Source organism: Vicugna pacos, chromosome 35, assembly GCF_048564905.1.
Source record: "Vicugna pacos chromosome 35, VicPac4, whole genome shotgun sequence".
NCBI classification, from domain to species: Eukaryota; Metazoa; Chordata; class Mammalia; order Artiodactyla; family Camelidae; genus Vicugna; species Vicugna pacos.
In genome coordinates, this window is record NC_133021.1 from 24,543,731 (window position 1) to 24,555,606 (window position 11,876).

The 11,876-nt window shown below is 41.6% G+C and overlaps 1 long non-coding RNA gene and 1 pseudogene across 1 annotated transcript; both read right to left on the bottom strand.

Moving 5' to 3' along the window:
• Positions 1 to 599: 599 nt before the first annotated feature.
• On the bottom strand, positions 600 to 1,502 carry LOC140691427 (uncharacterized). The gene is made up of 2 exons (XR_012067044.1): positions 1,374 to 1,502; positions 600 to 818 (listed from the first exon to the last, which is right to left on the bottom strand). It is a non-coding gene; the product is annotated as an uncharacterized lncRNA (long non-coding RNA).
• A 4,059-nt stretch (positions 1,503 to 5,561) lies between these two features.
• Positions 5,562 to 7,872, bottom strand: LOC102532373 (ATPase family gene 2 protein homolog B-like; annotated as a pseudogene).
• Positions 7,873 to 11,876: the final 4,004 nt, after the last annotated feature.

Below are 11,876 nucleotides of genomic sequence, written 5' to 3' on the forward strand. Positions count from 1 at the left end.
TTGGATTTCTTGGCAACTTGGCTACCATGAACATTTATTGATTAAGTTAATGGATTCCTTGTGAATGTGATAGTAAGACACAGGCAGAGTGTTCTTAGTATATCAATAAATCCTATCAGTCATTATTTGATGCTTGAAAAAAAATCAGACTAAGGAAGCAAGGTATTAAGTACATAGCAATTTTTGCATTACTGAAAAGCCATATAGGAAGAAAGTCACGTTCAGTTGGATCCCTATTTACTCAATAATAAGTGAAGATCAAAGGAACTTTATTAAAAAACAAACAAGTTAAAAAAAATAAAAACTTATTTGGGAAGCTCTCTCCCAAGCCACTAGTTGAGAAATTTTCTGATTACCTTCAATCAATATCATTTTTAACAGAATACTTTTGAATAAAACCACATACTAATGACTAACATTATTGAACCCTTAGTATGTTCCAGGCACTGTTTAAGAATTTTCCATGTATTCAGTTCAACCTCACAACCACTTTACAAGATAAGCACTTTTATTATTACCATTTTACAGATGAGGGAATTAAGGTACAGAATATACAGTAAGTGGCAAGAGATGGATTTGAACCCAAAGCAATCCCACTCCAGAGCAAACATTCTTTATTTTTGGTGTCATTCATCTATCTTGAGAGAGTACTCAGTACATGTCCTGGTCCAAGGTCTTTCCAAGGAAGAAGGGAAATTCCATTTAGTCTCATGAGTAGACTTTTGTGATGAAGATGAGTCTAATTTGTGCTGATCCTGAAGATCTTTGGGTGCTTTTTTGGATGAAGTTTCTAGGAATCATCTGAAAACCTTATGAAACTGAAAGGGAAGGGTGTTACTCTATAAATGTGGTCCTTTGAGTCAGGTTAATAATAAATTGTTTGATTACCTAAGTGAATGGAGTGATGATCTTTGTCAGGAATAAAAAGGCAGCTCCTAATATATAAAGTTCTTAAATAGTATCTTAATTTAAAGAGTGACTTTAAGGTTATGCCAGTGATGACTGGTGTTTTGCACCCAAGACCATCCAAAGGAAAACTGTAAGGACTTTGACATTTTGAGATCCAATTAGAAGCAAATACCACTTAATTCAGGTGTGTTTCACAACTTCAAAGTAATTTACTATTTTTCCCTTCATAATGGATAACTAAGAGCCTTACGTATTTAAAAGACATTTAAAAATCCTCAGGCAAATAATAATAAAACTGAGAGTAGAGATTCTGACCTATTGAGACATTGGTGTTATTTGCTGAAATTTGTGATATGATCAGTTGTTCCCACCAGAAGTCTAGGAACATAATGATGGAGATTTAGAGCTATTTTTAATACTTTAAAAAGATCAGTAAAACCATAATTTCAAAAGGTTATACAAACTGTTTCTTTGCTTTTTGTTGAAACACATTGACTGTGTGGTTATCGCACTGGTAATTCACTACAAGCTCTCCAGAAAGGGACTGTTTCATTCATCTATCTTGGGAGAGTACTCAGTACATGCCTGGCACATGGTGGAAAGTAAACAGTTATTTAGTCCAGTGACTACATACCAACAGAAGCTCTGATTGGCTGTTGATGACATCATAGAGATTCCTAGAGTTTATTAGATGAAGCAAATGGTTACCAGAGGGTTCCAACATTCTAGAGTTTTAACAACCCCAATTTTATCCATCTAACACATAATTAATGTCAGGCATAAGTACAGAGTAACTACTAAATTTTAGTGAGCAATAATAACAGTGAACAGTGCCAAAGTGTCCGTGTATTACTTACATTATCATTTGTTGGCATCAAGTAACATTTTTGCTTATTAACATCAGAACCACAGCTCTGGTCTGTGCAGTTTTTAATATCGTTAAATTTTTGATAATGATTTTTACCTGATAGAGACATGGCTCAGTTTTGCAATAGACACACAATTGCAATAGATACTCTCCCAATGTATGTTTTTGGCCAGAAGAGCTCATTCAAAAGATTGCAATCCATTGGGGAAAATAATGAAAGGAATTGCTGTGGATAGAAAAGGTGATGGAAAAAAATATACATCTTTGTATTTCTAAGCCTGCTGGTCATGGCTAACAGTTCTGGAACTGTATGTAAGGCTGGTCTCATGACTTGGACTGAAGTCAGAGACAGGAAGCACTCCCTCCCCCCACTGGTCTGCTCCATCACCATTCTTGTCCCCTCCATCCCTCCACCCTTACCTGTCCCATTGCTCTATAGCCTAACTGCCAACTGGAATCCAGATTTATCCAGGTTCTCCAAAGCTCAGAAATTAAGTAACAAAGAGAAACTTTGTTTCCTGTGGTCATTATTCAAGGTGGGATGAACAAGTCAGAGACAGAAAGGTAACTGGCTGATTGGCAGGGCAGGATTCTGGCATTCCTGGGTCCCCTTACTAAATACCTTCAAAAATTCCTTCCTGAATCACCCAAAATAACATAACTTGCATTGCTCTTTAAATCTCGGGAAAATACTGAGTCTCTGCTTTGAGAGCAGGACATAGGTTTATTTTTTTCTTTATATTCACTACATTGTCCAAAGTTTCCAAACACTGAAATTGATTGATATTGCTTTTGTAATTAGAAGAAAAACAAGAAACCAATAAAGAATATAGGAGGGGGAACCAAGGAAACAGCTTCACAGATGTTGTTGGGAACAGTTTGAAGTCCAAACTCTGAGGGATGGTTTTCATGACCACTAAGAGTCATGTTAGGAAAAAAGTAAGTGTGGTTTACAAAGTGGTTTCACGGGCATTTTCCAGTGTATTTTGTTAGGACTTCCTCCCCACAGGCTGATGACTACCTAATTGCTGAATTGCTCTCCTATGGGAGAGATGTGTGAAGAATCCAGGGAATATGAGTCTACTCCCAATTTCCTCTGTATTCATTTAATTAGTCAGCAAATAATGAGCATCAACTATGGTCCAGATAAAGACTAGGTGCTTTGAATATAACAGAGAACAGAACAAGTTTGGTCCCTGTCCTGTGGAAGCCTGCTGTCTAGTTGTGAAGACAGGAAAAAACTAAACAGATAGTATAATTGAAACATTTAGTCCACGCTATGAGAGGGTCATTTCCCTCCAGCCAAAGACCATCATGTGTGGCTGAACAGGTTGGTTTAATACTCATCACAGCAAGGAGAACACATCGCACGTGGAATCATGGGGCGTCTCAGTGACCGGGTGTTCGAACCTGATTGGGTGACTTGGAGGAAGGCTTAAGGAAGGGAGGGCTTTGCTCCATGTTGAATGCTGCCAGAAAGCGGGGGTCTGTCTCTGCCTGGGTACAGATATGGTCATCATTCATTTAGTAAGAGAGCGAATGTTTGCTATTCTGTGGATTGTACAGTGGCCTGGCTCTGTCTGTGCTGAGATGAAATGATGAAGTGGCCTTGCTTTGTCTCATTTTTATCCTGTCTCAGAGCAGCCTTGTCTGAGCTTGATACTCCATATGATTGTTTATGTCTAAGAGCAGAATAACACGGTCACCTGTGAGTGCAAGGACAGCCTCTGAATGTCGGTTACCCCTCTTTTTTTTTTTTTTTGGCCCCTTTTGTTTATCTTTCTCCAGGGAAACAGAGGAGGGGCTGCAACAGTAAACCACAGGAGAGAAATCTTTATTCATTGGGGGTGTTCAGGAATTACTGGTATCTTCCCAGAATTATTGTATCATGAGGAATCCTTAGAGGGATTTCTAGAAAGACATACTAATCAGTAATGCAACTAGGTATCACTTTGTCTCATGTAGAAAGAGAAATGTGTGTGTGTGTGTGTGTGTGTGTGTGCGTCTCTATGTGTGTGTGGAAGGTTCTGGGCAAGGTAATTTTACAGTCCATATATCTCAGCCTATTTGTGTTATTCTGTCCTGTGCCCCTGACAAGACACCACAGGCATGTTCAGTGACAGTGTAGTTGCCCTGCATACCTGATCAGTAAGTCATTTTGAGGATCATCTATTTATAGTTAACAGTAACTCAGGCGTAAGACACTCCAAATACACAGTGGCAAGTTCCAGGAGTTTGACTGCCTCTGAAGATGGCTATGATACTGACTGGAGTTTAAATAATGGTACCAAAAATGGGGGGGATAAAAGATACACACAATGAAGTATGGTTTATTTTTCCAGTCCCCTCACCCTACATCAATGCACTGCTCTCTCCACTTTCTATTTTTATTAGAAAAACTATATTAGGAAGATGTTTGTGCTCTGTGAATGCTGTCTCGAGTGCCATGGCAACCACTTGCTCTTAGTCAAGCGTTTGGTCTAGATTATACATTTAGAAAAAATTTTAAATGATGCTTAAAAGGATGGGCATAGCCCAGGAATAACTGTAGACACGGAATTCTTGTTCAGAGGGCCAGGAAGTTCAATGTTAAGGGAGAGAGGGATGGGAGATGAGGACTGACTAGTGTCTTTTACCAACAATGGAGGGCTTGAAGGCATTCTCCCATTGGCAGGTAAGCTTTCCATCACCACCACACAAATGTCTACAAGTATAGAGATGAATGGAAAATGGATGTTCTGTACATCTGGAGTCCCTGGGTCCATGTGCTGGCTCATCTGCTAATCATGTGACTGAGCACTGTGTGACTCAGCTTCCCCATCTGGACGGAGAGATCTCTAAGTTCCACTGGCTTTGTGCATTTGTGATTACAAATTTTCCTTCTCGAGGCTGTCCTCTCAAGAACTTTTACCCTGTATTTCTTCTTAGACGTAGCAGTGTGGTTAAAAGTTCAAGCCTGGAATGGAAACAAACCTGAGTTAAACCCTGGCTCTGCCCACTTAACTTGCTGTGTGTCCTTGGGAAGGTTCTTTACTTGTGAAATGGATCTTATAATAGTAACTACCTCATAGGGTTGTTGGGAAAGCTGGTATGAGTCTAATATTAGTATCTACCTCATATGTTGTGTGGATTACATCAGACAATACACACAAGCTTGCTAAGCACTGTGTCTGTCCCATCAAAAGCAACCAATAAACATTATTGATATATTGGTAAACATTAACAAATATCCATTAAAAGACATCTTTCTCTTTAGAGTGTCCTTAATGCACAGTCCACCAGGTGTGTTGAATTAAAAATAGACCAACCAACAAATAAATAAAACTTTTAGGCTAAAGCAAGAAAATCTTGCTATAAAGTATTTGTAGCATAGTGGTGCCTAGTTACATTTCTTAAACTATCTTGAAACAATTTAACATCCGTTACCTAAAGCTTGCTGGTTCATACCACTAACCCTCACTGGTGGGATTATTCAAGCCTGGGTTCCAGGGTAAAATGGCTTTCGGTACAGCTATCTAAAAAAAAAAAAAAAAATCACTCTGTGTAATTGTGTCCTAGACCTAAGCCTTTCTGGGCTAATCTGCCTCTGATCAATGAATGTTTACCCACCAGGCTCTGCAGCTTTTACTCTGTATCTTTATTTTACTGCTTAGTTTCTTTTTTTTTTTTTTCAGGAGCAAGTTTTTTTTTTTTTATTTATAGGAAATACACAGAGTGTGAATATGTAAACTATAGTGCAAGCTCACATTTCAATTAATCCTTTGGCAGTTATGTAAAATAATTTTTAAATATCTTCTAAGGTAGAAAATCCTGGCTTCTGAAATATGTTTCTATATAAAGTCAAATCCTTGTGACTTAGGGATGGTTTTACAGTTTCCAGTGATTTTAGAAAATGCTCTTGTCTCACTGTGGTTGCTTCTAGTCCATTTGCTTGCAGAGCCAGCAAGGTGGCTTCTTTGCAGAGGTTTTCAAGATCAGCTCCAGAGAAAAAACAGATTTCTGCTGCTAGCTTTTCTAAGGAAACATCAGGCCCCACTGGCATGTTTTTTGTGCAGATTTTCAAAATAGAAAGCCTGCCCTCTTCATCTGGAGGTGGAATATGAATGATCTTATCTAATCTTCCAGGCCGTAACAAGGCATCATCTAACACATTAGGTCTGTTTGTTGCTGCAACAATCATGACATTGGTATTAAGAACTTCTTGAAACACTAGCTCTTCATTTTTTTCCAGCTCCTTGTATTTACCATGTTGTTCTGAATTACTTCCTCTTCTCTCTATAGTCTTCAGTCCAACCCCATCTAATTCATCTAGGAGAACAGAGAGAACACGCTCTTGAACATTACATCCTGTTCTGCCAACTGATCAAGAACCCAAGATTGAATCAATTTCATCCAAAAACACAATTGCTGGAGTATTTGCTCTCGCTTGTCAAAATACCTGAGACAAGATTTTTTCTGAATCTCCAACAAAAGATGAAAAAAGATCAGCTCTGCTCACTGAAACAAAAGAGCAGTAACAGCTGGTAGCCAGGGCCCTGACCAGGGTGGTTTATGCACAGCCAGGGGAACCATACAGGAGAACCCCCTTTGGTTGTGCCAGGCCCATCCTGACAAACTGCCCGGGGAATTTCAGAGGCCATTCAATGCTCTGTTTTAACTTCAGTTTTACATCTTCAAAGCCACCAATCTGCTCCCAGTCGACAGGCTTGATGTCCATCAGTCCAATGACACTTCGGAATGATGAGGGTTGGATCTTTTTAAAAGCTTCAAGGAAGTCTGTTTCATCAGTCATCGGATTGTCCTGGTTCTGAAGAAATTCACCCTTCTCACTATGAAGCAGAGTGTGCATGGCAGCCTCCCTACAGAGTGCAGTCAGGTCTGCACCAACATAGCCAACTGTCATTTCTGCAAGGAGGCTCAAATCGACTTGACTGGAGATGGGCATCTTTGAGGTAATCACTTGTAGAATTGCATTTCTTTGTCTAAGTGTGGGAGTCCCAATGACAACCTCTCTGTCAAATCTCCCAGGTCTGCGCAGCGCTGGGTCTAGCGTGTCCCGCCGATTGGTGGATCCCACCACCACCTCGCGGTCCCCACTGATCCCGTCTAGCAGCGTCAACACCTGGGCCACCACGCGGCTCTCAGGGGCTTGGTGTGGGCCGCCCCGCCGAGGACACAGGGAGTCCACCTCGTCCAGGAAGAGGAGGGTGGGCCTGCGGCTGGCCAGCTCCCGGGCGCGCTGGAAGACCCGACGCACGTTCTCCCCGGCCTCCCCGGGCCGGGCGCCCTGCAGCGCCGGGGCGCTCACGGCCAGCGGCTCCGCGCCCGCCTCCCGGGCCGCAGCCCGCACGAGCTGGCTCTTGCCCACTCCGGGAGGGCCGGCCAGGAGCACCCCGCGGGGCACCGCTAGCCCCAGTGAGGCGAACGCGCTGGGGTAGCGGAGCGGCAGGCGGAGGAGCTCCCGTAGCGAGTCGGCTGCCTCCGACAGGCCCCCCAGGGCCACCTCGGGCTGCGGCTCCGCTTCCGAGGGACCCCGCTGAGACCGATGCGGGTGCGAGGGGTGACCAGCCCGGCCGGATCCGGGCTGGGCGCCCCGCTGAGGATGTGCAGGGCGGCCACCGGGCCGGGGGCGTCCGGAGGAGCGGCCGCCACGTGGCCCAGAGAGACCGGACGGTTCCTCAGCAGCTCCTGCGCCGCCTCCAGCACCGCGGCTGGATTCGGAGAACCGGGCGAGCCCTCCCGCTCCCGCAACACTGGCCACATGGCGAGGCGCTGAAGAGGCGGGCAGGGTACTAAGCGGAGGCGGCTGAGGTTGAGACTCCCCGGGGACCCCGGCGCCCCCACTGCCATCCCGGGACTCGCGCACTGAGGATCCAGCTGCACAAAGCCGTCCGCTCCATCCCGCCGTGGCCAAGCGATGCGGAGACAGGAGCCGCCTCAGGCAGCGAGATCTTCACCGCGGAGCCCAGGTGCGCGCCCAAGGCGCGGAGGGCGGCCGGGCCCAGGCGAGAGCGCTGGGTGGCCCTGTCCCTAGCGTCTACGGGTAGCAGCTTTAAGAGAGGCCCTTCGGGTAAGGGACCTGAGTCCAGAGCCATTGCACACGGAAGGCCCAAAGAAGGTACTGTTTAGTTTCTTTAAAAGCAGCCTGCTCTTTGAACCAGTCCCCTGTGCTAAGTTACCCGCACAGGGGCGGAGTCATATTTGCATATTTGGCCTCAGTTATATAACATCTGTCAATTGGTTATAACAGCACTGTATGTGTATTAAACTCGTATTCATATAGTGATTAGTTTTGATACCTCTAAATGTATTTAAGAAGACTATTTTAAAATCTACCTGTGTATATATTATTTTTCCCATCACAAAATTATAAGTAATCATTAAAAATTAAAACATTGTAGTGTTAAAAAATGATTCATGACCCTTGTTAAAGATGGTAAGGTAGACTTGTTTTCAAGTGGGTGGTGAGGTGTAGGCTACTAACAGGGTTTTGTAAAAAGTGAGACTTCACTCCAACAGGAACAGTGGGGATTTACATGCAAAGAGCAGGCTGGGGTGTCAGTAGATGGAAAATTACTAAATGGAAACCTCAAGGGTAGGGGATTCATAATGGATCCAAGAGAATTCTTGCTGACAGCAGGCCAGAATGATAAAATATAGATGGTGGAGATGAGGAATTTGATCAGCAACGAAGGATGGGAGATTTTCTTTAATTTGACCTAGCAGCATTCTTGCTCAAACTGGGTTCTGCAAAGACAGAGAGGGAAACTCAAGATTAGGCTTAGTTGAGCAGAAGCCTTAGAAGAGCCTGATTAAATTTAGGTCAAGAAGAGAATCTTGGTCAGTAAAATAAATATCCTAAAGTGATAACTTCCCAAAACATTACCCACGGACAAAGTCTCTATTAATGTAGTGTACAGTCTTCTAAATTTGTTCCATGCCTAGACTAACTTCATTAGGATAAAGACTAAGTTACTACAAAGGGACTCAATGACTTTAAAAGCACAGAGGTTTATTTTTCTTGTAGCTAAAAATGCCAATGTGAGAAGAGGCTATATACGATGTGATTTCAACTGTATATAACATTCTGGAAAAGGCAAAGCTATGGAAACAGAAAAATGGTCAGTGGTTGCCAGGGGCCATGGTGGGTGGGGGAGCAGGTAGGGGAAGGATGACTAGGTGGAGCACAGGGCATTTTTAGGGAAATGAAGCTACTCAGTATGCTATTGTAGTGGTCGATATTTGTCATCTTACATTTGTCAAAACTCATAGAATCTACAACACAAAGAGTGAACCCTGATGAATACTATGAACTTTAGTTCATAGTAATCATCCCCTGCAACAAATATACCATGTTACTGTGTGATGTTAATAATAGATGTTAATGATAGAGGAAACTGAGGGGGTGGGGTGGGGGAATTGTGAGAACTCTCTGTACTTCCTGTTCAGTTTTTCTATAAGCCTAAAGCTGCATAAGAAAATAAAGTCTTCCTTAAAAGAATACTAAAGTGAAAATTCTACCTCTTAGGGAAGTTTCTAGATGTTAGGGATATTCTGCTCCATATGGTCATTCAAGGACCCAGGTTCCTTCTGAGTCATTGCTCTGCCATCCCCATGATATTGTCATTGTCTGCATAGAGAGATGCCACCATCTCTAATCAGATGGTTCCAGTTGGTGGGAAGGAAGAAAAGAAAGTGGAGGAGGTACATCCTCTGTCCAAGACCCTAGCCCTACCTACTACTCCAAGCCATATTCTATTGTGAGACTACAGTCTCTTGACCACACCTCACTGCAGGGAAAGCTGGGAAATGCTATACAGATGCCCAGGCAAAAGCGAAGAGGAGATTATGCTGAGCATCCAGCCACATGCAAACACACACACAAACATTTGTATTTTATATTTTTATTATGTATTTTATATATAACTGTATAATTATTTTCATTTACAAATATCTTATAATACCACAGCACATGCTATTCTGCAACTTGTTTTTTCAAATTTATAATGTATCTTGGACATATTTACATACTTTTGAGCTATCTAATTCTTTGAGAGTGGTATATGAGTCTATTTACAGATTTGTCAAAATGGTTGTAAACTTTTAACCTGTCACAAACTTTATGTCATTCCAATTTTATTTCTATTTCACTTATCCAGACTGGTCCACATCCTTTAATTACATGTTTTCATCGTGGCCTGTACTTCTCCTTCATTTGGAATTAAATAATATGTAATTAAATATAATTTGAATAATTTGTTGTATTTGGGTGCTTTTTTGTAATTTTAAATTAAATGTGTAAAAAAATCATGATTAGTGTGATTTGTTGTTTGATATCTATTTTGTCTTCTGGAATAGAAACTTTGTGAGCATTCTTCATTAAAGTTGGACTACAGCTGATTCGTTCACTAATCTATCTCTAGAACACACCCCCACACCTATTACACTGTAGGTACCCAATAAATCTATGTCAGTTGAATGCTGAGTGTATGAATAACTGAATATCAAAACTGCCACAGACTTTTGAGTCTTTCTGGCATAATCCTTAAAGCAAAGTTGTTTCATCAAATTCATGAACATCTTGTATTTTTATAGATTGTGCCAAATTGCCCTGCAAAGAGAATGTACCAATTTAGTTTTAAGATTTTTTTTTAATAACAGAAATATGTAAGACCAAAGAGAGGAGTTATTTTGAAACTCAGTTCATTACATCTCTATAATTGTGAAGAGATAAGTGTTATTTTGGTTTTGGGGAAGGACATTTTTTAAAGATAAAGTAGAGAGAGACCCCTTTAAATCAGAGATTTAGGTCTATTGAACTTCATAAAATTTTCAAACATTAGTTGATCTTCGATACCATTCAAATATGTATTGTCACGCGTATACAGTGTGCTGTTGCAATTGCTCACATTTTTCCTCAAAATGTTGAAATGTAATACAAAAAAGTGTGCATATCATAAGTCTTTGGCTCAATGGATTTTTGCAGACTCAACCTGGATCAAGAAACTGAACACCCTCAGCACCCCAGGAAGCCCATCAAATAACAGTTTTAGTCTACCTAGATATTTGTCTCATTTATGAAAGCAAACTGATACCGTATCTCGGTAATTGTAGTAATATGCATTTGATATGAATATATTTAAAATACCTTTGCATGCATCCACATATACTATTGCATAGGGGTTCCTATCAAATATTTCTCCTAATTTCTTTCATCCTGACACTCTGTTATTTTAAAGATAGGTCACTTGAGATAAATAGAAGATCCCTCACATCATGCATGGTTAAAATTAAAGTCACTGATCACCCTGCACATTCTTAGAGGTTTCCGGATAGCGCTGAGAGCCAACCACGCAAGTCGTGGAAACAGCTGAGGACTCTGTGACAGGCAGTGACGTGGGGTGATTCAGGCGCAGGGGCTATTATTAGAGTAAGCAAGTGTTGGAAGTGTACACAGACTATTAAATAATCCCTCTGGAAGAGGAGGAAGGAAAGGAAAAGTGAATCAGAGTCTCTGGTGCTTTATCTCTCCAAACTGTACCAGTCACAAGCCAAGTGTAGGGTCAGCAGGTGCCCACGTCACCCTGCTTCTTGGACTCCGTGTGTCTGCAGAATTCCTGTGAGCTGAGCCAAGCTCCGTGTGTCTCTGTGTCCCTTTGAGTGAACTCAGGGTCACTACTCTTCATAAAGCGCCCCCAAGGAGGAAAGGAAGACATGCACGTGATTACCAAGGAAAATTCCAGAGACTTCAATAAGCATATACATCTCTTTTTCTCAGCCATCTTCTATCCCATGTTACTTTAACTTCAAATACGATTGCTTTTTTTTTTAAAGGATTTTAAAAAGAGCCAGAAATAAGGCAGTATTGTACAATTTGTTGGGGTGATAATTATTCTACATTTGAAGGCCCAAGTATGAAAGACAAGCACCTGTCAGTGGTATAAATGGAATCAAACCAGAATCATTAGCAGAGGTTAATACAACTCCCCACTAAAAACAAAGCCAACCACAGAAAGAAAATAACAAAATTTAGAAAAAGTATCTGTCCTACCTTTACCAAATAATTACACACAAATTTGATTTTCATTTGGTAGACCCC